At 35.1% G+C, this 25,236-nt stretch overlaps 1 pseudogene; it reads left to right on the top strand.

Annotated features, from left to right (window-relative positions):
• The first annotated feature begins 16,718 nt into the window (after positions 1 to 16,718).
• LOC108987741 lies at positions 16,719 to 24,756 on the top strand (annotated as a pseudogene).
• Positions 24,757 to 25,236: the final 480 nt, after the last annotated feature.

Genomic DNA, 25,236 nt, shown 5'->3' with positions numbered 1-25,236 from the left:
ACAAGATCATACTAGTCCAAGTTTTACAGGTTTCACAATTTTACCTTACACTAGAGATTGCACTAATATTCTTTTTACATAATAAAAAATGATCCAAAGCTATGAGCTACTAATCTTACCAAAACACATGATCTCCTTAACTCAAATGATAACCCATAAGCTCCAACGGATATATATATATATATATATATTTATATATGCCCTAAAAAGACTCTAAACCAGTTCAACATTTTAAGAATAACAGCAAAAGGAGTGACCCACAAGCAATTGCATATCAGTAGGGCTGAACAAATAAGCCGTGGAACCAACCCGACCCGATCATATTTAACCGACCCGAAACGTTAAACGGGAAATGAATTCAGCTTCCGCATTTTTCCATATGAAATGGTTCGATATTGGTCATTACCCGTTACACGAACTTTCAACGCTCTTCATAAAGCAACATCAATGTTTTTGTAATCTCTGACACACAAGTTACAACTATATATAATGAGTTTCGTGCATGTGGGCCCCGTACGTCCAAAAAGAATGTCATAATTTAATACCCTTATCCCAACTTGCCAAAAAGCAAGAGTTTATAATTTATGGTAAAATAAAAAATAATACTAAATACAAATCTTAAATGGACAAATTTTATATAAATATTTTATAAAATAATGAGTTCTACTAATAAAAAATAATTTTTTTTTACACATTTTTAAGGTGAGGTCTACCTTTTTACAAGGACTTGTATGAGACTTGTCTATTTGAGACTTGTACAAATTATTTCTAAAAAAAATACGTGCTCCCTTGTACCTTATATCTGTTTGGCGGTATGTATGTCTCTAAGTTCTCCTTTATTTTTGTAGATAAATTAAGATAAGATAAGTTTAGTTAAGATTAAAATTAAAAATTAAAAATTAAATAAAATATTATTAAAGTATATTTTTTTAATCTTATTTTTATTTTATAATTTAAAAAAGTTGAATTGTTTATTTTATTTTGTATAAAAATTTAAAAAAATTGTAATGATTAGATGAGATAAAAATAGATAAATTGAGAATAGCTGTGAAAAAAAACGAGGCCTTAGTATGTTTTCAATCATTCTTCTTCTTTTTCTTATTATTATTACTTTTTTTTATACTTATGCTAACTTTTAAGTGATTTCTTAATTTGTATATTGATTTTGTTTTATGTATTCAAATTTTTGTATAAAATGGTAATCAAATTTTTTTAGATTATTACCACACATAAATAAATTATTATTATTATTTTTTTATAAATTAAAAAAAAAGGTCTGGTCGGAATACCCGATTTCCCGACATACTTTTGGGTCAGCTAATCGGCCAAACGGAATGCTACATGATCGGGTTGGGTTGGAAGTGTGCCTTCTCGAGTCAGGTCAGGTCGAATGAACAGTCATATGCATATGGGCTTCGCCATTTCATGATCTAGTAATTGTGCTTCCCATATATCCTAAGATACACTAAAAAAAGACCAAAATCACTAGCAACTAAACACAAACGAAAAAGAAAAAATATTCTGTAAATATGATTGTATAATGATGGTGACTATAGAGAATTGAACCCATGAATTCATGTTGTAAGTTGATTTAAAAAAAAAAAAATCTGGAAATCCAATGAAGTCAAGTTCACTATACTAAATTGGTTGAATATTTCATGATATGGGTTCTAAATCCATATAAAAGGCAGGGAGAGAGAGAGAGAGAGAGAGAGAGAGAGAGAGAGAGAGAGAGAGAGAGAGAGAGAGAGAGAGAGAGCAAATCCTCTACTATAACCTTGCTCTTGGTATAAAAGTGCAAATCTCTTAGATTTTCTGCATGGTAATGGATACCAAACCTGTGAGTATTTATTGTAGGCATTTGGTCAATAATAAACATGACATGGCAAATCTGTATCTAATAAATGAAGTATCTAAAATGTTGCAATCTAAAATATACCATTTGGATAGATACATAAGTTAACCATTTGACAGATTCTTTTGCAGCTAAAAGACCCTATCTATTAATGTATTTAATTAACACTTTATAATTTCTCAACTCTACCATGTGGATAGTGTATTTAATTAATTAATTACCATAATAATAATTAATTACCATGTGGTTAGTGCACTAGGGAAGTAAAGAATCCACTACCATGCAGCAGAGGGTAGCTCGGCTATGCACTTTGGTAGTTTTCATCAACTAAAATGAGAAGCATTTTTAGTTTTGGCTATGCTAATTACGAGGTAGAATATTTATAAAGGAATGGGTGAGTTGTAGCCTCTTTAAACAGTTTGATACATAAGATTTATTTCTATATACAACCTGTAGGCCAAATAACTTTAGAAACGAGCCTCTTATAGAAGAGAATGTCAGTCAAGATTTGGACATCTAACACGATCTACCACATGCCTAGAAGGGGATTTTGAAGATTCTAACAAGCCCCTCCAAAATCTGAGATTCAGAAATTATAACTGACATTAATAACCACACACAAAAAAAAAAAAAAAAAGAAGATTTTCTTCACACGAAACACCATCTTTTTTTTTATTGAATTTAATCAGAGATAAATGGGTAAGATACTGTAACACCCCATTCCCATAAACTAGAAGTGTCACGTATTTGTTATAAAATAAACCCGACAAGAGATCTCATAATTCATAAATGAAATTAGGAATTTATTTTGTAGAAAAATTTCTAATAAAATGTCTTCCAAAAATATTAAATGAATAAACTGAATAACTTCATGTCATAAAAGTAAATTTTATTTTAAAAAGTCTGAAACTAAAATTAACTGCTCCTTCTAATCCTGGTCTGTCTGCTCGTATTAATTATCTTCACCTAGGTGCTTAAAAACATGAAAACAAATTAAAATGAGTCGAAGACTCAGCAAGAAATCCATCACAACGTAAACATAATAAATATAAGGCTTTCATAAAAGTTTTCATGCTGAGAGTTTAAATTCATGACTCTTCATACTGATGTTTATGCTATGCATGACTGATTTAACTGAATTAACTTATTGATCTGACTAATTTATCTGATTTAACTGATTTATCTGACTGGCCAACACACTTAACCCTATGTGCGAGGTTGTGCACCGGCCCCAAGTCCCACGGCTGCAAGGGGAGCCACTAATAGTATTTTGACATACTATGGTGGAACACGCTTGAGCCTGTGACTTGCACATCCACCCTGAAACTGAATTGCATTGGTACCATGTATCTAAATGACCATCTAATTAACTGATCTCATCTTATCTTATACTTGAACTTAAGATAGGTTATGTGTTTTATACACATGAGATGTATGACATATTACATACATAATTATAATTTTTGAATTTAAACATGATGTGGAATGATATAATCGTATGCTATGCTCGATGACATGTTTGCATATGACATGAGTGATGCATAAATAATGGCTAAAAATGAATTGACTTGAATAATACTTATATATAAGCTGAACTGTGATGATCCTAATTTGTGATCAAATTACTTACTTCGCTGCGCTTCTTTTTGAATATCACTTCGTAACTCGACACTTATATGCAATAGTAACTATCACTAAATCTGTTTGGGAACAATATGTACAAATATCCTACTAAATTAAATCCACATCATAGAACATAATCAAATAAATATTTTGTTTATCACAAACATCAATAAATACTGATATCTTAAATTATTTACAATACTAATAGCATATTCTCACTTTCAAAATATAACTTAGTATAATACTTTGAGATATGATCAATTCTATTAAAATAAGTAATAAAAACCTCAATTCTTAAAATGTGTTTCCTTTCTTAACAAAATTATTAAATCTTATAAGAAACTTAATAAATATTAATATTGTTTAATATTCTTAACATAATAATTTATTAAAATTCTACTAAATAGACAAAGGAATATTAACAAAATATTAGGCTCAATAATATATTTTAAAACATATTTCAAATTCTTTCAATACTTTCTTATAAAATGAGCATTTGACTAATATATTTATTTAATAAAATTAAGCTCAACTTGAAATATTAAACTCAACTTCAATTAAAATGACATGCTAATAATATTAATAATTAACATATACTTAAACCTAAGGTGATAAATATAATTATACTTAAAACACTCCTTCAAGATACTATGGGAAGGGATTAAAAGGACGTAAAAGTAATCTCACTGCACTTAGTAAATTAAGACCTAGAAGCAACTTATATTGTGAAGAGAACAAGGAGCAACGACTAGAGGCATGCGAGGTAGGGGACTCGGCGAAAGAAGAAGTTGATGTGCAGTGGCTCTGGGTGGCTGGCAGGGGTCACGGCGGCGCGATTGGGTGGTCCTCTAGGCAGGGAGGTGTGACGCCGAGAGAGAAAGCGACAATTAAAGAGGGAGAATTCTATTAAACCGAAAACAACCGAGAGGGAGAGGAGGTTGGCGGCGGTCGAGGGCTTACCGGAAGGGAGTGGGTGCGACAAAAAAAGATGGCCGGCAAACTCTGTGTCGTCAGAGAGGTAGTTCGGCATCTCTTGAGGTGGCTACCGTGGAGGAGGGGCGACGGCTCTGTTTTTGGACGTGGAAAATAGAGGTTCACCAAAAATGGTTCCGTGAAGAGGGTGGGTCTGAGGCTTACTGTGTTTGGGAGGCTTTTGGCCTTGCACGGTGGTTGAGAGTGGGGGAAGGCTCATGGTGTGGAGGAGTTCAGCAATGGGGTGGCTCATGGCTTCGAGTTTTCTCTTCTCGTATAAGGGGTAAAAGAAATTTATAAATGTAGAAGATTGAGAAAAAAAATAAAAGGAAACCTAGAAGAGTAGAGACGTGCATGTGCATGGGAGTGGAGACGTGCGGAGTGGAGAAATTGCTCATCATCAGAGTCGGTTTCCACTAGAATGTTAACAACTAATACTGAAAGACGTATGAGTTTGGAGGTTTATAGTGTTTATTTCAGGGGCTAAAATCAATAGATGAGGTTCGGTGGAGATAGGAGGAACTAAGAATTGAATTCAAACTAAAATTCGTAAAATCTGATAAAATCTAGTAATAGTTATTAGAATTAAAAAAATAACACAAAACCCTAGTAATTTCAAACAAAAAAGTTATAATAGAAATTATTAAAATAATCAATATAAAATCTGATAAAACTATAATAATAATAATAATAGAAAAAATTTAACTAGAAGATTTACTTATATGCCCTAAATCCAATATTAGTATGTTACAAATCTCCCCCCTTAAAAGAAAATCTCGTCCTCGAGATAGAACGTACCTCATTTAAATAAGTCAGGGTATTTCTCTCTCGTGTCTTCCTAGTGTTCCCAAGTGGCTTCTCTCTCGCTGTGGTGACTCCAAAGTACTTTGATCATTTGAATAGTTCTGTGTCGTAGCACTTGGACCTTCTGTGCTAATATTCTCACTAGAATTTCTTCATAGCTGAGGTCGTCTCGAATCTAAAGAGGCTCATACTCCAAAACATGTGTGGGATCCGGGGCATACTTCCATAACATAGAGACATGAAACACGTTGTGCACTACTAACAGGTGAGGTGGAAGTGCTAGTCCGTAGGCTGCAACACCTATTCTTTCTAAGATCTCAAAAGGGCCTATGTACCTCGGGCTTAGCTTTCCCTTTTTACCAAAACGCAGTATCCCTTTCATCGGTGCAACCTTCAAGAGTACTTTATCTTCTATATCAAATTCTAATTCTCGTCGTCGTTGGTTCGCATATTTCTTCTGTCGCTCTTGTGCTATGGCGAGCTTCTTTCTAATAATTGATATTTTCTCACACATGTCTTGTTTAATTTCTTGTCCCAATATCCTCCGCTCTCCTACTTCATCCCAGTAGAGGGGCAACCTACATTTACATCCATAGAGAACTTCTTACGACACTGCCTGAATACTTTCTTGGTAACTATTATTATATGTGAACTCAATAAGGGGTAGATACTTAATCCAATTACCTTTAAATTCCATCACGCATGCTCTAAGCATATCTTCTAGGATCTGAATTGTCCTCTTTGATTGACCATCTGTCTGAGGATGAAATGCCGTGCTGTAAGTCAGTTGAGTTCCCATCTCCTTCTGTACCTTCCTCCAAAAAACTGAAGTGAAACGGGTATCACTGTCAGAGATGATCTTAGATGGTATCCCATGTAATATGACAATCTCTCTAACATGTAATTCTGCCAGTCTATCCACGGAGTACGTCATCTGAATAGGAATAAAATGGGCTGATTTTGATAGTCGATCAACAATCACCCATGCTGCATCTTGACCTCCTAATGCCTTCGGAAACCCTGAAACAAAGTTCATCCTGATCTCATCCCAAGTCAACACTAGTATAGGAAGTGGCTGAAGTATACCTGAGGGTCTCTGATGCTTTGCTTTGACTTGTTGACATGTCAGACACTGTGCTACATATGTCACTATCTCTCGTTTCATCCCACTCCACCTATAGTGTTGTTTTAGATCCCGATACATCTTGGTGCTCCCCGGATGTACTGTGTAGAGTGAACGATGAGCTTCTCTCAAAATCAAATCTTTGATTACTCTATCATTATGTACACATAATCTTCCCCTAAATCTCAAGGTGCCATGACTTGATACTAGATAATCAAGTCTTTTACCCTTTGCTACTTTTTCTTTAATCTTCATCAATTTTGTATCACTTGTTCGGGCGGGCTTAATTTGATCTATCAATGTTGAACCTAGGGTCAAACTATTCATCTTAGATTGAGTGTCCTGGATTACCTCAATGCCTCCTCGCTCCATGTCTAGTAGTATATGCTTCTGAGGAGTAAACACCGTAGCGAGGGTGCCAGAGGATGACTTTCAACTAAGTGCATATGCTACGGCGTTTGCTTTACCAGGATAGTAGTTAATATTGCAGTCATAGTCCTTCAAAAGTTCCAAGACTAGAAGATTTACTTATATGCCATAAATCCAAGACTAGTATGTTACAGATATACAAAAAGAAAAATACATTATGTCAAACGTTATAATATCACCAAATGATTCATATGATGCCTTATTTCAAGCATCCATCCAAAACACATTAAAGTTTTCTTGAGGTTACATGAGCATTGCAAGCTTTGCAACTAAGAAAGTGATTGACATCATGAGATTCAATATTTCCACGACCTCGGCAGTTGTTTTGAGAAGATCAACCTCGTGGAGTTCATATATTGGTTAATGTTGCTCGGCACTGGGGATCCATAATCCAAGATGGGATTCTTGCTTGCAATGAGATTTGAAGCAACCCATTGTTGTAAAGAAAGGTTGTGGCATGTACATAGTTTTAGTGAGATCGCCATGAAGACATGCTTTCTGAATATCAAGTTGAAGAAGGGACTAGCCATTAGAAACGGTGAGAGAGAGCTAACCGAATCATGGTGGGTTAGACTATAGTGGGTAGTGAGAGTACCTCAGGTATTATGTGAATAGTAGTGAAAACGTAATGAAAAAGTAATAATAAAATATTGAATAATAGTAAAAAATAGGTGAAAGATAATAATAAAATAATAAATAGTAGTGAGATATTCTGAGAGTACATGAAGTACTCTTAGTACCCAAACCTAGCCTAAAAAGTCTCGAAATAGTCAATGCCCTACTGTTGATGAAAACCTTTGACAATGAGACGTGCCTTGCATCGTTCAATAGTGTCGTTGGCGCGATGCTTCGTGCAGAAAGCTCACCTGCAACCAACAATGTTAGTGGAAGGGGTAGGGAAACTAGAGTCCATGTTCGACTCTGAATCAAGGCCTAAAATTCACAGGTCATTGCATTTAACCACTTAGGAAACCGAGAAGCAATGGTGTAGGAAGTGGGTTCTTCAGAGATTTCAATAGAGGAGTTGAGGCAGTGGTGAGGTGGAGGGTAGGGGATTTGACCATCATAAAACAATTTGGGGCGAGAGGAGTTGGTCTAGGATCGAGTAACAATAGGAGATTGGGGTGGGATTGATGGTGGATTAGAGGTGGGAGAAGGTGAAGAAGAGTGAGATGTCGAGGTGGGTCTTACAGATGCAATCATCAAAGTTGAGGTTGAAGAAGAAGATGGAGATAGAGAGGAAGGGCTGGATGTGATAATTGGACTAGGGTGTGAGGATGGGCTATTTTGTGTGGAAATCGACGATGGGCCAAGAATAGATGTGGAGAAACAGGTAAGATGGTGTGCGTGGGTTCAGAATTTGTAGGGCATAAGGGAATGAATTTTCCTTAAAAAGTACATCACGAGAGATGTACATTCTGTTTGATGGAAGGTGAAAACATTTATAATGTTTATGAGAGGGATTATAACCAAGAAAAAAACAAGGGAGTGATTGAAAATTTATTTTATGATTATTGTAGGGCCGAAGATTGGGCTAACATTCGGATCCAAAAACTTTAAAGAGTAATTGGGTTCTTGGTTATAGAGAAGATAATGGGATATTTGTTTTTAAAGGATGGAGAGGGAAGAAAATTAATTAAGTAGTTGTAGTTTGGAATGCATTGGCCCAAAATTTATAGGGAAGACAAGCCGCTGCTAAAAAGGCAAGGCCCGTTTCAACTAATGACGATGCTTTCTCTCGACCACGCTATTTTGTTGGTGAGTGTGAGAATGAGTGAGATGGTGAGGAATTCCTTGAGATTCTCTGGGTGAGGGGTTGAAATTCTCCGGCCCAATCACTTTGAACACTTTTGATTTTAGTATTGAATAAATGTTCAATATGTGTTTGGAAGGAAAGAAAAATGGATGTGTATCACCATTTGACGCAAGAGGATAAAACCAAGTGTAATGACTATAATCATCAATATAATAACGGAAATCATCTCATGATATATAAGGGGATGGACCCAAACATCCACAAAAATTAATTGCAAAGGTCCTTAGGACCGATTAACAGAAGATTTAAACGGTAATTGGCGACACTGGGCAAGAGGACAAGTAGAACAGAAAAAATCAGGTTGAGATGGGATAATTGGCAAGCACTTGGTGCGCAGAACTTGTGAAACAAGTCAAAGATTTGGATGACCCAGGCAATGATGCCAGTGAGCGACAGTGGTTCATTCACCAAGTAGAGTGACAGGGGCTGGCTTTGAGGAGACTGGAGGAGGAAACAAGTAGAGGCCATTATGTGCCGGTCCTCAGAATAACTGAGTTCTCGTACTTTTGTCTTTCACAAGAAAATTAGACTCATGAAACTCAAAGAACACAGAGTTGTCACGGCAAAATTGTTGGACAGAAACTAGATTTGGTGTTGTGAGGAACACGATAATTTTCGAAGGAAAAAATTAGAAGTGGGAGTAGAGATTTGAGAATCACCAATGTGTGTTATTAAGAGTCCAGTGTCGTCGCCGACTCGAATTTGTTCAGGACCAAGGTATGGTTCCATGGAGAGATTTAAGTTTTGGAGATCTGAGGTGAGGTGGTTCGTTGCAGCTGAGTCAGGGTACCACTGAAGATTGGAGAGAGACTGAGAACTGGAGTAGTGAGCAGAGAGAGATTGTGGGGGCTCAAATTGGTAAGCTTGGTAGAAGCGATGATAGCATTGCAAGGCAACATGACCAACCTTATTGCAGACTTGACAGGTTGGTTTGTTGAGCTACTGTAAAGAGGATTGAAAAGCTTGAGTTAAGCAGCCACCACGAGAGTGACCACCACGGCTAGTATTTTGGCCCCAACGATAGCTGTTTCGACCACCACGGCTACCACTGTGATTAGTGAATGGGGTAATGAGATTGATAGGGAGTAGGAAGAAGACCGTGTTGGATGGAGGTGACGGAAACACGACTTTCAAATGTGAGAAGGAGGTTAAATAGTTCAGCTGAACTTATAGGAATGGATCTGGTAGTAACAGAGACAACAAATGATTCATAGTCAGAGTTGAGACCATTTAGTTAATAGGAAACGACTTTCGAGTCGCGGAGTGGCTCACCAGTGGCTGTCATGGTGTCGGAGTGAAGGCGAACTTTGCGATAATAGTCAGTTACGGAGAGAGCACATTTTTTGGAATTTGTAAGCTGATGATGAATTTGGAAAATTTTTGCTTGAGATTGGAAGTGAACATTGTTTCAAGAGTAACCTAGAGGTCACGAGAAGTGCGGGATGCTATGGCTTGAGAAAGAGTATATATACACATTTGGAAAATTTTTTGAAATATTTGTAGTTCTTATTAATTCGATAGTTTTGTACAGGAAGTATATATACACACAAGATCCTAACAAACTTGAGAATATTCTCAAGCAGTTGGCGTGCATTGGGATTCATTGCACATTACAAACAGAGTTTCTTACATTTTGTATGTCATAATATTTCAACCTGGGGTAGGCACCAACCTAGTTTAAGTAATTCCAGAAGATTCTAGTGTAGCATCAGACGTAGTGAAGCATCTTGAATCAGCTGGATGCGTTCTGTATAACAGCGACGTACACCTTCTCATGCTTCTTTATAGTGTTTACTAAACTCTCAACTTAGGAGTCAATGCGCTGCAAGAATTTCTTATAGTATTCACTTTCAACTTTTCCATGGTTTTTAATCTTTTGCTGCCATGGTGGAAAGGCCCTATATATATATTGATATATGCTAATCCTGTAGATACAACACTCCGCTTTTGATAAGGAAGGCTTCATGCTTTCTAACGTTTCTTTGATGTTTTTTTACCAACTCTATATGTTGATTGTCATTCCCAGTACTAGTCCCAAGTGTTTGCTTGATCCCTTTGATAATATTCAATTTCAATATTTTGATTTCCGTTTGTGATCATTGGTGCATTTGTTGCTGTTTTTTGTTGAATTTCCTAATTATCTAGATAATATTTGAATTTCCGTTTGCTTGATCTCTTGTTCGGTTTTCCATCTGCCAAGCTCTTGTATAGCTTCTTGTAGAAAATGTTAATCAAGGGGGCCGTGAAATCTTAATCAAGGTTGTTGCTTGTTCTATCCCAGCCTTTGCTATGAGCTGTTTCAAGCTGCCCATTACTTTGTGTAGAGACCTAGAAAAGATGATGGCTCAATTTTGGTGGGGACAAAGAGATGATGAGAGGAGAATTCATTGGGTAGCATGGGATAAATTGTGTGTTTCTAAGTATAGGGGTGGAATGAGATTGAGATTTAGAAATCTCAAGGTTTTTAATATGGCTTTACTAGCCAAACAAGCTTGGAGGTTACTTAAACATAAAGATTCCTTAGTCCATAAACTGCTCAAGGCACGATATTTCCCATGTACTTCTTTTTTTGAGTCTAATATGGGTCATAACTCATCCTATACTTGGAAAGGAATTTGGGAAGCTAGGAGTTTGTTGATTAAAGGGTGTCAATGGAGGATTGGGGATGGGGCTACTGCTCGTATATGGCAAGATAATTGGGTGGCTGGTCATCAATCTTTACTTATGGAGTCAGATGGTAGTGAAGAAAAGGATCTCTCAGCAAAGGTAGATTCTCTAATAAATACTGAAACAGGCTGGTGGGATATCTCACGAGTTCGAGCTCTCTTCAATCCAAAGATAGTTTCTGATATTATGAGGATCCTCCTCAGCCCGGGTCAACATGAAGATGTGTGGATGTGGAGGTATGAGAAGAATGGGGCCTATAGTGTGAGAAGTGGTTACAGATTTTTCAACTCTCTGTTTCATCAAGATGTTGCTGAGAGTTCAAGTGCAAATGACAAGCGGAAGATGTGGAAAGCTATTTGGAAAATGAGGGTTCCTAGCAAGGTTAGAGTGTTTGCTTGGAGAGCTTGTATGGAAAGTCTTCCATCAAAACAGAACCTGTTGAAGAGGAGAGTTGTTGAAAGCACTGCATGTGATCTCTGCAATTATCCTACTGAGGATGCATCTCATGCTGTGTTGAAGTGCCTTGACATTAGAGTTGCATGGGGAACGTTGCTGCCTGTCTTATCAAATTTGCATGACATGAACTCAATAATTGATGTAGTTATGTTTTTATTACATAGAGGGGAGCAAGGTTTACTGGACAGGTTTTTCTTAATTGCATGGGCTTTTTGGTACAGGAGAAACAAGTGGATTTTTGAACACTTTCTGTTGGATCCCATAACGACTGCAAACCATGCTATCAACTTGAAGATACCGACTTTCCCAGCAGATGTTGTTCAAAGCTTTGCTATGAAAAAAGTAGGTTGTTGGCAGGCTCCCCCACCAGGTTACTGTAAGCTAAATGTAGATGCTGCACTTTTTTTCGACCATCGGAAAACTGGGGTGGGTGCTGTATTAAGGAATGAGAAAGGGGAAGTACTTATGGCTGTGAGTTAAGGCTGAGCATAAGATCAATGAACCAGATTCAGTGGAGTTGCTATCCATGTTCCGAGGTCTACAATTCTGCTTGCATCTGGGTGTTACGAAAGCTGTGTTGGAAAGTCATAGTTTACTTATGGTGGAAGCACTGTCTACTAATGAAGACTCACTATCAATTCAAGGTAACTTACTAAAGGAAGTCAGGAATTTGCTAGGTCATTTTGAAGATCACCAAATTCAACATGTGCTTAGAGGTGAGAATCAGGTTGCTCATTTCCTGGCAAGACATGCATGGGCCAATCTCAGATGTGGAAATATGGATGGGGTCTTTCCCTGCTTTTCTATCTCACTATATTTGGCTAGATCTTTCTAATTTGTAAGCACTTTATTTTGAAGCCTGGAATGAAATTCTTATTATAAAAAAAAAAATATATTACATTGATGGGTCCTTCTTTAATGCTAAAAATCTGGTATTGATTTTTACACTAAATTTATTTTCATATTTAAAATAATAGATACGGGCCTAACAACATTTAATGAATATTAATGAAGTATAAACAAGATTAATAAGATCTTCTCGAATTTTTTTTCCAAACTTGAGAGCCTAGCATGCATAATAGATATAGAAGCATAAAGTGGATATAATTACATAGTATTGATCAGTATTTAATACTGTCCGAAGATTCACAAACGCAACAATATTATTAGAATAGTGAGTTGAGTTGATATTATTAGATTCACAAGGGGAGATTTTGATAATAAGTTGAATTGAGATTTGAGAGTAGTTGAATAAAATTTTGTTATAATATTATTTTTATTTTTAAATTTGAAAAAGGTGAATTGTTTCTTATATTTTGTTTAAAAATTTGAAAAAATTATAACGATGAGATGAGATGAGTTGAGTTGAGATGAATTCTGAATCCAAACAATTTTACAAACTCCTGTCTATCTCTCCCTCCCTTGAAGAGACATTAAGCTTACACATGAATTTGAGTGTGATCTTTGAGGATGGATGTGATACAACAACTAACAAAGACCGGATAAAAACTATAAGACTTCGTTTGGTTAAACATATAAAATGAGATGAGATAATAAATATGTGAATAATAATTAAATAGTTTATGAATAATAGTAAAATGATTTGAGTTTAGATATTTTATGAGGTTTTGATAAATGATAGAAAAAAAATTGAATAAAAATATTCTAAAATTAAAATATTGTTAGAATATAAATTTTATTTTGAAATTTGAAAATTTTGAATTTTATATTTAATTTAAAAGTTTGAGAAAATTATAATAATTAGATAATGATTAAATGAAAATATTAAAAACTTAAAATTAAAAAATATTTTTATTTTAATAATATTTAAATATTGAAATGAGATGAATGAATCTCAATCCATCTGCTACCTAATCTTACTCTATCTACACGTCTTGATTTTTCTTTCTTTTGGTGGCAATAAGACGTGGCCCTATAGTTATAACTTATGAACTTATGACAGCATGATTATCTTTTTTTTTTTTTTTAATTATTATCTCAAGGGACGTTACATTTTAGGAGCATTTGTTTCACCAATCCATGTAGTAGGTCCTCGAGGAGGCAATTTCTTCTTCTTCTTTTTTTTTTTTTTTATTTTTTTTCTCAAGAAGTCTAATATTTTATAGATAAAACCAAATAAATTAATACATCATAAGTTGTTTGACCGACATTTAATTATACAGAGGTAGATTTTTTCTACTATGAAAGGACAGCAGAGAAGGAATAATTTGGATTAAAGGGATATTGCCGTAAGCTTGCGTCGTCGCTGTCCATTGCGCCAAGTTGTGCACGCATCGATTTAATGAACGATGTATTTTCTTAACTTTCCATTCTTTAAAAGAAGTGAGATGATGATTGATGTCGCCTATGATTGGATTCGTGCTCCTTGTACAACAGCAAGGTTGGATATATTGCCTCTATTGTGGTGCTTGAATCCCCTTCTAATAATATTTTTTACAGACCTATTTTTTTTGCTTCAGTCACTACCATCAAGGTTGCATTGGCTTATCCTAAATTTGGACTCACACTGCATATGAAATCAGTAATTGTAAAGATAGCTTCTCCTAAATCATTCCAACAAATAGCTGCCTTGGCTTCAGTCGCTGCCCATGGCAATTTCATGAGTCATTCATGCCCCCATGCTTTTCAATACCATTCTCTCACTTTCTTTTACGAGTTATTTTATTTATTATTTTTATACTACATATCAAAATAAATAAAAAAATAAAAATAGGTATATGGTGTAGGAATGATAAATATAATTTCTTTTCCTCAATTGTAATATGAGATACAATCTTAAAGTATGTAATATTAGTACATCTATTTTGAAAAAATGTGAAATTCACTATTAAAAAATAATAATTTTTTTATATAGAACTTATATTTACTCACTTTTTTTTATATAGATCTTAAAAAGAATAGACCATACTTGCACATCATAATAAATATATTTTCATTTAAAATATACCCTGTTAGTGAGATTTCTTTCCTCTTCTTCATCAAACATTTGTTAATATCTTACCTTTCAATGTTGAATTTTTTGCGATTTGGGTATGAATTAATGGCTCAAATTAAGAAGTGAAAAAGGAAAGAAATATTTTAAAAAATACTCTCAAAGAAAAAAAAGTTAATAAAAGAAATATTAATTAATTTAAAATAAAATACAATGCTAGTCCAAGAATTATGATGGAATATTCTCAAAAACACTGTCCCTGGTCATATTACAGCTATTTCGGAGGTTTTAATAATAATTAAAAAAAAAAGTCTAAAATATTATCCAAAGTGAATTGGTCGGTTCAGTCAAAGTCAAAAAATACTCATGCAACGTGATCCCTTTTATGTAACGAATTTATTTATTGCATTGTCCCTACAAATATAGTTTTTTTAGTTATTTTATTAAATAAGTTACCTACCCTTTAAGACCAACTAACAAAACTAGAGAAAAAAGTTTCAGCCACGTGGCGAGACACTGTCCACTGAATCATAAGCCGACACATTGCCTCCATAGTACAAGTGGCAAAAATGTATTTGTGGACCCTACTTAACAGTTAACCGTTTTGACTTTACGGCACATTTGGCTTACCAAAACCAGGATTATTCATTGTATATAATTTAAACAAAATGACAACCTACGAGAACGCCACGTGTCGAAGTTTCGTTCTACGTGCCTTAAGTTCGTGGGAGTTTCGCGTGCAGCGGTAAAATATGTATTTTTTTTAAAAAAAAATTTATATTTATAAAAATTATGAGATTCATATATAAGACTGTCTATCTATCAATATTTATATTTTTATATATTATGAGGTTTAAAATATCTTCAATAAATAAATAAATAAAATTCGCTATCTGTTTGTTTAATTGAGGTTTTATCAGAGTGAATAATATATATACATTATGAAGTAATGTTTTTTATAAAATTTATTAAATATTTAATGTTTTAGATAAATTCATATAGACAGCAACAAATGTCATTGAAATTCTTTTATGCTATTTAATAATTCAGTACTCTATGTCCTATATTTTGAAAATAAAAGAGATACTAATCCAATAATAGGATACTCTACTATTCCTCAAAAAAGAAAAATACTATAATACCCTAAACAAAATACATGAATTCCTAAAACTGTTTTTCTTCTTTTTAGATAAATACTCTAACCACAAAAGAATTATATAAAAGTAAATTTATAAAGTAATATATTTTAATATGGTATGTTAGATTGTAAAATTACTTTAATCGTAAAATAGATCTAACAAATTATATGAAATCACGTCAATTTGTATATCTACTTTTATGTAATTCTTTTATATCTCTAACACTTCGCTTATACCAAAAAATCATACAATTTATCATGACTTGGGTTCTTTGTCATTAACTTTATTTTATGATTTTTTTATTAACCAAAAAAATTATTCTTAAAATTGAGAAGTGTAGTCAAACTATTAGGACCAATTGGTGGATTTTACAATAAGTAATTAATTTACTGCAATTTATAAAGTAACGTCGAGAGTCATCATGGGTAGAATTATAAATTTTTTAGAACCACATTTGTCTAAGCGATGCCGTTTAATTGGTAGCACGAGCTCTTCCTTACCGACAAGTCACGAGAAGAAATATATTTAATATTTATTATTTAATTACCATAATCTTCAACATTACACCTAATCAAATCAACCCAAAATCCTATATAAACCCCCACCACCCCCAAGCTCCAAGTCCTCCACACAAAACATCCATCTCACTCTGACTACAAACCTTTTCTTCTCAAACACATTTTCTCATCATCCGAACAAACAAAACCATTTTCTTTTCTCAACTCCGAAACCTCATCCTCATTACCCTTTTTCTTCATTTTCCTAGAAAAATAAACTGTTTTCTTCCTTACCAAACACTTTAAAAGCTAGCCTTCTGATCAAATCCGTTCAATCAGTCTTTGTTCATATCATCCTTAATTTCTCCAAAAAACCAACTTCAAATGGTTCCTGACATCACCACCATCGGGCTAACCAAGGCCGGCAGCATGCCCACCAGGGCATACGTTACGTTCTTGGCCGGCAACGAGGACTACGTGAAAGGTGTGGTTGGGTTAGCAAAGGGCCTGAGAAAGGCAAAGAGTATGTACCCACTGGTGGTGGCAATCTTGCCGAACGTGCCCATTTTGGTGTCTCAGGGCTGCATAGTGAAGGAGATTGAGCCGGTTTACCCACCTGAGAACCAAACCCAGTTTGCCATGGCATATTACGTTATCAATTACTCCAAGCTTCGTATTTGGGAGGTATGCATGCTTTGTTAGCAGTAATTCATTTTCTAATTTTTCATGGTTTACACGTATTTTCTGCTTTATGTCACTGCTAGTTAAATTGCGTGTGGGGTTGTGACACGTGCTACGGGGTTTTAAGGGCCTGTGCTCTGTTCTAGATAAGGCTTGGTTTTATCTCAAATAAAAGTAGATTAGTCGGCTCGGTTCCTCATCCAGATATTGTGGAAAAAGTTTTTTCTAGAAACATATCCATTTGAATCCTTTGAATCTCTCTCTTCATTTGAAAAGGAAGCCAAGCTTGTCTTTTGTCAGCTTGTGCAACCAAACAATCTTTTTACTTCTGCTTTGACCTGTTTTTCACCTCTTGTTATATATATTTGCTGTTCCTGTGAAAGTGTATACGAAATTGACAGAGAATATTGTCTGCCACCACTAAAATATTCTTGACGGTGACATAATTTTTTGTTAAAGAAACAAAATTTCTTGTTCTTCTTTCCTACCCGCATGAGTTTCAATATCTTTGTGAGTGGAGTCTAATTATAAGTTTTGCTACGATGGAAATTGCAGTTTGTGGAGTACAGCAAGATGATCTACCTAGATGGAGACATCCAAGTGTTTGAGAATATAGATCACCTCTTTGATCTCCCGGACAACTATTTCTATGCAGTGATGGATTGCTTCTGTGAGAAAACATGGAGCCACAGTCCACAATACAAGGTTGGTTACTGCCAGTAGTGCCCAGACAAGGTCAAGTGGCCTGCTGAGTTAGGCCCCAAGCCTCCCCTCTACTTCAATGCCGGCATGTTTGTGTATGAACCCAACATGACCACATACCATGACCTCCTCAGGACACTCAAACTACCCCTCCTACCCCTTTTGCTGAGCAGTAACTCTCGAAACTTCAGGACTCAAGAGTGGTTTTTAGTCAATTAAATCAATATCTGACCCAAATATATATTTATGATTTTTGCAGGACTTTCTGAATTTGTTCTTTAGGGATGTTTACAAGCCGATCCCTCCAGTTTACAACCTTGTCCTGGCTTTGATGTGGCGCCACCCAGAGAACATCGAGCTTGACAAGGTCAAAGTTGTTCACTACTGTGCTGCTGTGAGTATCCACTTTTTTTTATGAGAACAAGAGTTATGTATAAACTGTTAGACTTAAATAAAATTTTCTAATGCGGAATAACACTTTAGAAATGAGAATTGAAGGGTTTAATACCAAGAAATCTTACCTCCAGCCATTGATGCAATTCACTGTAAAAGTTACATTTCTCACTGTGTTTGGCTCTTCCAAACTCTTCTCTACTCTATTTAGATGGTGTATTACCAAAGGGAATTGAGTGAGTGAGTTTGAGGACCAAACACATGTATTTATAGCCGAAATTCCTATCAAATTTCGATGTTTACGTGTCCCACGTGATCCTATTTTCATGGGATCAATTTAAATTGATAGAGGAGTGTTGTACCACTTAAAGGACTCTTAAGATGATAGACTCCCACTCACGAACGTCTTCATGAGCAAGAATCAGTCAATTTATTCACTTGCATGAGAATCGGTCAACATTCTCCCACTTGGTCCACACTCCTAGTTTAAGATTTTATCTTAAACCCATCAATAATCTTCATTTAAGTAATAAATACATGAATCATGGCGATAGGTCCTCTAATGACGAGTATTACCTTCCATGTATTACTATGTATTCATTCTTTACAATTTATGTGGGAACAATTTCTTAATGAATAAACCCTATGTTTATTCTTTGTCCAATACAGATGAATTTTCTCAAAAATAAATTAAGGTGCATATTAATATGAGAAAAGAACATCAAAATGATTAAGAATTTCATTAAAAAATAACATTGTTCATACAATGAAAAACTACATAATGGAACCAAGTCCCATATTCACTATATGATCCTTGAATTTCAACGGTGGCATGCCCTTAGTCAAAGGATCAGCGATCATTAGTTGAGTGCTCACGTGCTCAATGACCACTTTATTTTCTTTAACACGTTCCCTTATGGCTAAATATTTAATGTCGATGTGTTTACTCCGACTCCCACTTTTGTTGTTCTTAGCCATAAAAATAGCAGCTGAATTGTCGCAATACATTCTCAATAGCCTAGAGATTGAATCCATAATTCTAAGCCCATAAATGAAACTCTTAAGCCATACACCATGTGAAGTAGCCTCAAAACAAGAGACGAACTTGGCTTCATTAGTGAAAGTGGCAGTCAAAGTCTGTTTGACACTCCTCCATGATATAGCTCCACCGGCCATAAAAAATATGTATCCTGATGTTGATTTGTGTGAATCAACACAGCCAGCAAAGTCAGAATCTGAGTAGCCAATTACTTCCAGATTGTCCGTTCGTCTATACATAAGCATGTATTCTTTGGTCCCTTGAAGGTACCTCATTACTTTCTTTGCAGCTCTCCAGTGGTCTAAACCTGGATTACTCTGATATCGTCCCAACATTCCCACAGCAAATGCAATGTCAGGTCTTGTGCAGACCTGAGCATACATTAGGCTTCCGACTGCAGAAGCATATGGAATGTTCTTCATTTGTTCCATTTCAAAGTCGTTCTTTGGGCATTGATTCAAATTGAACCTATCACCCTTCACAATGGGAGCTACACTTGGTGAACAATCCTTCATCCGATATCTCTCCAAAAATTTATTAATATAGGTTTCCTGAGATAGACCCAACATGCCTCGAAATCTGTCTCTATGGATCTTAATGCTAATGACATAAGATGCCTTACCCATATCCTTCATATCAAAATTTTTAGAGAGGAATTGTTTCACTTCATGCAGCAAACCCTTATCATTGGTTGCTAGCAAAATGTCATCCACATATGGAATTACATTATGGAATTTCAAATACCATTGGCGAGATGCTTGTTTTAAACCGTATATGGATTTCTTGAGCTTGCAAACCAATTGCTCACCACCACTAGAGGGGAATCCTTCAGGTTGTTTCATGTAAACCTCCTCCTCTAGATCTCCATTGAGAAATGTTGTTTTCACATCCATTTGTTGCAATTCTAAGTCAAAATGGTCTACTAATGCCAAAATAACACGCAAGGAATCTTTCTTAGATATGGGAGAGAAGGTCTCCGTGTAATCGATTCCTTCTTTCTGAGTGAATCCTTTAGCAACGAGTTTTGCCTTGTATCTCTCAATGTTGCCTAATGAGTCTCTTTTGGTTTTAAAGACCCATTTACATCCAATGGCTTTTACACCATTAGGCAACTCAACAAGATCCCAGACTTCGTTACTCTTCATGGAATTCATCTCTTCCTTCATGGCATTGTACCATAATTCTGATTTTTTACAACTCATGGCTTGTGAAAATAACTCGGGATCATTTTCGGCTCCACTGTTGTAGTCAGATTCTTGCAGATATACAACATAGTCACTAGGAATTGCTGATCTCCTTGCTCTAACAAATCTTCTTAATGTTGCACCATCATCTTCCTGAGAAGTAGTATGTGGTTCAACTTGTTGTTCAAAAGTTGTTGGCAACTCTTGAACTACCTGATCTACTAGAGTGTTGTCAGCAACTTGTGGAACATCAATGATTGGTAGTTCAACACCATTTGGTACTTGAGGGGTGTTGTAAACAATAACCAATCTATCACTTGAAGTGGAAGGTTGAGATTCTGAATGATCATTCTCAGAAACTATGATCCTGGTTTGATCGCTCCCACTGATCAAATCATTTTCAAGAAACTTTGCATTTCTTGATTCCACAATCCTAGTACTGTGAGATGGACAATAAAATCTATAACCTTTAGACCTTTCAGCATATCCAACGAAATACCCTCTAATGGTCCTTGGGTCTAGTTTATTCTCTTGTGGATTATAAATTCTCACCTCAGACGGGCATCCCCAAACGCGCATATGTCGCAAACTCGGTTTCCAACCTTTCCATAATTCAAATGGAGTTTTAGAAACAGCCTTGGTTGGAACTCGATTTAATATATACACTGCCGTCTATAGTGTTTCAGCCCACAATGATTTTGGAAGATTGGAGCTGCTAAGCATACTCTGCACCATGTCCAATAATGTTCGGTTTCTTCTTTCTGCTACACCATTCTGGTCCGGTGAACCAGGTATGGTGTATTGGGCAACAATCCCATGCTCTTGAAGAAACTTTGCAAATGGCCCAGGTGCTTGTCCATTCTCTGTGTATCTACCATAATATTCTCCACCTCTATCTGATCTCACGATCTTAATTTGTTTACTGCATTGTTTCTCTACTTCAGCCTTAAAGATTTTAAAGGCATCTAATGTTTCGTTCTTGTTATGAAGCATGTAGAGATACATATATCGTGAGTAATCATCTATAAAAGAGATGAAGTATTTCTGACCATATGAGTCCATGTCTGGACTACATATATCAGTATGTATGATCTCTAATATGTCTGAACTTCTATTGGCACCTTTTTTTGACTTGTTGGTCTGCTTTCCCTTTTTGCAGTTCACATAAGTCTCAAAATCAGTAGAATCCAGAGTATTAAGTACCCATTCATTTACTAATCTTTTAATTCTATCTATGGAGATATGGCCTAATCTCCGATGCCATAATTTAGAGGAATCCTCATTAATAACACATCTTTTAGTGCCAGTGTGAACATGCATTGAATCATAAGTGGTATTGTTTTGTAAATTAATGCAGTAAAGACCATCAGAAAAAGTATCATTCCCAACACAATCAGATTTATAAAATAAACTGAATGATGAATTTGAAAAATTAAAGGAATATTCAAAAGGTAGTAGTCTTGAAACTGAAATCAAGTTTCTAGAAAAACTTAAAACATAAAAGGTCTTTTCTAACTTTAAAACAAAACCACTAGATAAAATTAAATAGCAAGTTCCAACAGCTTCCACATGCGAGGCCATCTTGTTTCCTGATAAGATGCTTCGCTCACTTCCCACTGGCTTCCTTAGGTTTTGCAAACCCTGCAAGAATTCAAAATGTGGATTGTTGATCCAGAATCAATCCACCATGTGTTAATATTGACATTAACCATATTAGATTCATAACAAACAAGTGATGTCGAATTACCTTTGTCTGCAAGCCATTTCTGGAATTTGGCGCATTCCTTCTTCATGTGTCCCTTCTTTTTACAGAAGAAACACTTGGAATCTTTCTTAATACCACCTTGGGGAGGTATTTTGCCTTTTCCCTTCAGTTTGACTTGATATTTGCCCTTTCCATGCGTTGCCAGCATTGCACTTTCACCTTGTTCCATCATCAGTCTCCCTTCCTCTTGAACACACATGGTCATGAGTTCATTAATTGACCATTTATCCTTATGTGTGTTGTAAGAGATTTTGAAGGGTCCATATTGATGCGAGAGTGTGTTCAGGATGTAGTGCACCAGGAAGGACTCCGACATTTCAACCTCGAGTTTCTTCAATTGAGCCACATTGTCCCTCATTTGCATTATGTGCTCACGCACACCTTTCACACTGGTGAGTTTTAGGAATGAGAACTTCATAATTAGGGTGCTTGCTAATGTCTTGTCTGAAGTGACAAATTGTTCATCAATGGCTTTTAGCAAGTCTCAGACTTTTTCATGCTGATCGACAGAACCACGAATACCAGCTGATATTCTAGTTTTAATGAACATCATGCTTAGGTGATTAGATCGCTCCCATCGCTCATAAAGTGCGATGTCTGCTGCATTACTGGTGTCAGTTACAGCTGGTGGTTCGTCTTTCCTAATAGCATAATCTATGTCCATCCACCCAAAATGAAGAAGAATTCTCTCATTCCAGACCTTATAGTTATCTCCCTTAAGTTCAGGGATATCATAACGAATATCTGAAAAATTTGTAAGTTGTATAACTGCATATAGATTACATGTTTATGTTAAAATTGAGGCCTAAATAAATATTCATGTTTTACCAATGTAAATCATGCCTAAAAATTGAATCTAATGACATAAAATTGCCTGTGGGCTAAAGTTTTAATACCAGTAGATCCAATTAATCCATATGATAGATGTTTATCAATATAATTACTTAATTCATAATTCTAAAAGGTATATTATATTTTTGATGTGTATTCTATCTTAAACTTTTATGATAAAACTATCAAATTATTTATTTCATTCATAATTCCTATGGGTAATTTATGAATAATTTGATATTTTATCCTAATTAATAATATAAATATAATAAAAATTCCTATGGGATAAAATTTATTATATTTATGCATAATTAATTATAATTAATGTCTAATATTCCTTATGTGATCCTAATCAATCATTATAATTTTACTTAATTAAAGATGCTGTGTCTATTCTCTAATTAACATAAAACTATATGGATCACTAGACATTTAAATTGCATAAGACTAGCTTAATATTATAAATTACATAATTTTAACTAATATTCACATGTTATAACTATGAACAAAAGATTCATAATATAAGCATAAATATTGTACAATCTAGATTATAATATTATGCATAACATTTAATCTCATGCTCTAAACTATATACTCATAAAAAATTGCATGTAAAAAGTAAAAAATTAATCAATTCATGCAAACTAAATATGAGCATAATAAACAAATATCCTCATTGCATATAATTAAAAATAAAAAATAAAAAAATTATAAGCACAAAGGGCATAGACCCAAAAACCCACTATTCAAGCCATTTAAAATGGGAAAAAAAAATTTTTTTCCTTTTTTTTTTTTACATTGCACCATGTAAACGACAGATCGTTTTTCTAGAAGGAAAAAACGACGTGTCGTTTTTCCCATATCCTTAAAATAGACACAGTTCTTAAACGACATGTCGTTTTACTGAAATTCAAAACGACATGTCGTTTATCTTCATGCTTGATAAACGACTACCGAATAAAACGACATGTCGTTTTCATCAATTGAAAAACGACGTGTCGTTTTTGTCATTACACTTAAACAAATATCCTCATTGCATATAATTAAAAATAAAAAATAAAAAATTATAAGCACAAAGGGCATAGACCCGACATAGGTTTTTAATGCTCTGATACCAACTGTTAGACTTAAATAAAATTCTCTAATGCGGAATAACACTTTAGAAATGAGAATTGAAGGGTTTAACACCAAGAAATCTTTCCTCCAGCCATTGATGCAATTCACTGTAAAAGTTACGTTTCTCACTGTATTTGGCTCTTCCAAACTCTTTTCTACTCTATTTAGATGGTGTATTACAGAAGGAAATTGAGTGAGTGAGTTTGGAGACCAAACACATGTATTTATAGCCGAAATTCCCATCAAATTTTGGTGTTTACGTGTCCCACGTGATCCTATTTTCATGGGATCAATTTAAATTGATAGAGGAGTGTTGGACCACTTAAAGGACTCTTAGGATGATAGACTCCCACTCACGAACGTCTTCATGAGCAAGAATCGGTCAATTTATTCACTTGCATGAGAATCGGTCAACATAAACTACTGTTGTTTCTATGAATGATAGTCTTCTAATGGTGAATTTGGTTGGTTTTTTAGGGGTCAAAGCCTTGGAGGTATACTGGGGAGGAACAGAACATGGACAGGAAAGACATCAAGATGCTGGTGAAGAAATGGTGGGACATATACAACGATGAGTCATTGGACTACAAGAATACTGTGCCTGCAGGAGAGGCTGGAGCAGGGGATGAACAGAAGAACCTGCAAGCATTTGTGGCAGCGCTTTCCAAGGCTGGCGTCGTGAACTACGTTTCAGCCCCATCCGCCGCTTAGTGCTTGTGTAGGTTTTATTTAGTTGAAGGGTTGGTTTTGGTCTTTCTGTTTTTTAAGTGGAAGACCTTCCTATACATTTAACTTGTAAGTAATATTGTCTTTTTAAGGGTTGGCTTTGGTCTTCTTTAATTTTAAGTAGAAGACCTTCCTATTATTTTTTCATTGGGATTGTTAAGGACTTTTGGGTCCTGCTTGCCATTCCTTGGCCATTGTTTGGGTTTCTCATATTTTCTGTTTTATCAAATACAAATATTTAAGTATATGTGATGTTGCTCTCTCTCTCTCTCTCTCTCTAAGAAATCTATCGTCTTGTTACTATCGGCAATTCAAATAGGCTTTTTTCCCCTTTGGTTTTGTTGGCAAGCTATTATAATTATATTCACATGTATTCAATTCATCGTTCTTCGTTCGTCTGAACATTAATTACAGATTTGATGACAATGCCATGACAAGTATGGTAGAGATGGTAAAAATATGAGC

The sequence above is a fragment of the Juglans regia genome, chromosome 8 (assembly GCF_001411555.2).
Source record: "Juglans regia cultivar Chandler chromosome 8, Walnut 2.0, whole genome shotgun sequence".
Taxonomy (NCBI): Eukaryota; Viridiplantae; Streptophyta; class Magnoliopsida; order Fagales; family Juglandaceae; genus Juglans; species Juglans regia.
The sequence above is the reverse complement of the archived record's forward strand: the minus strand, read 5'-3'. Positions and strand labels throughout refer to the sequence as shown.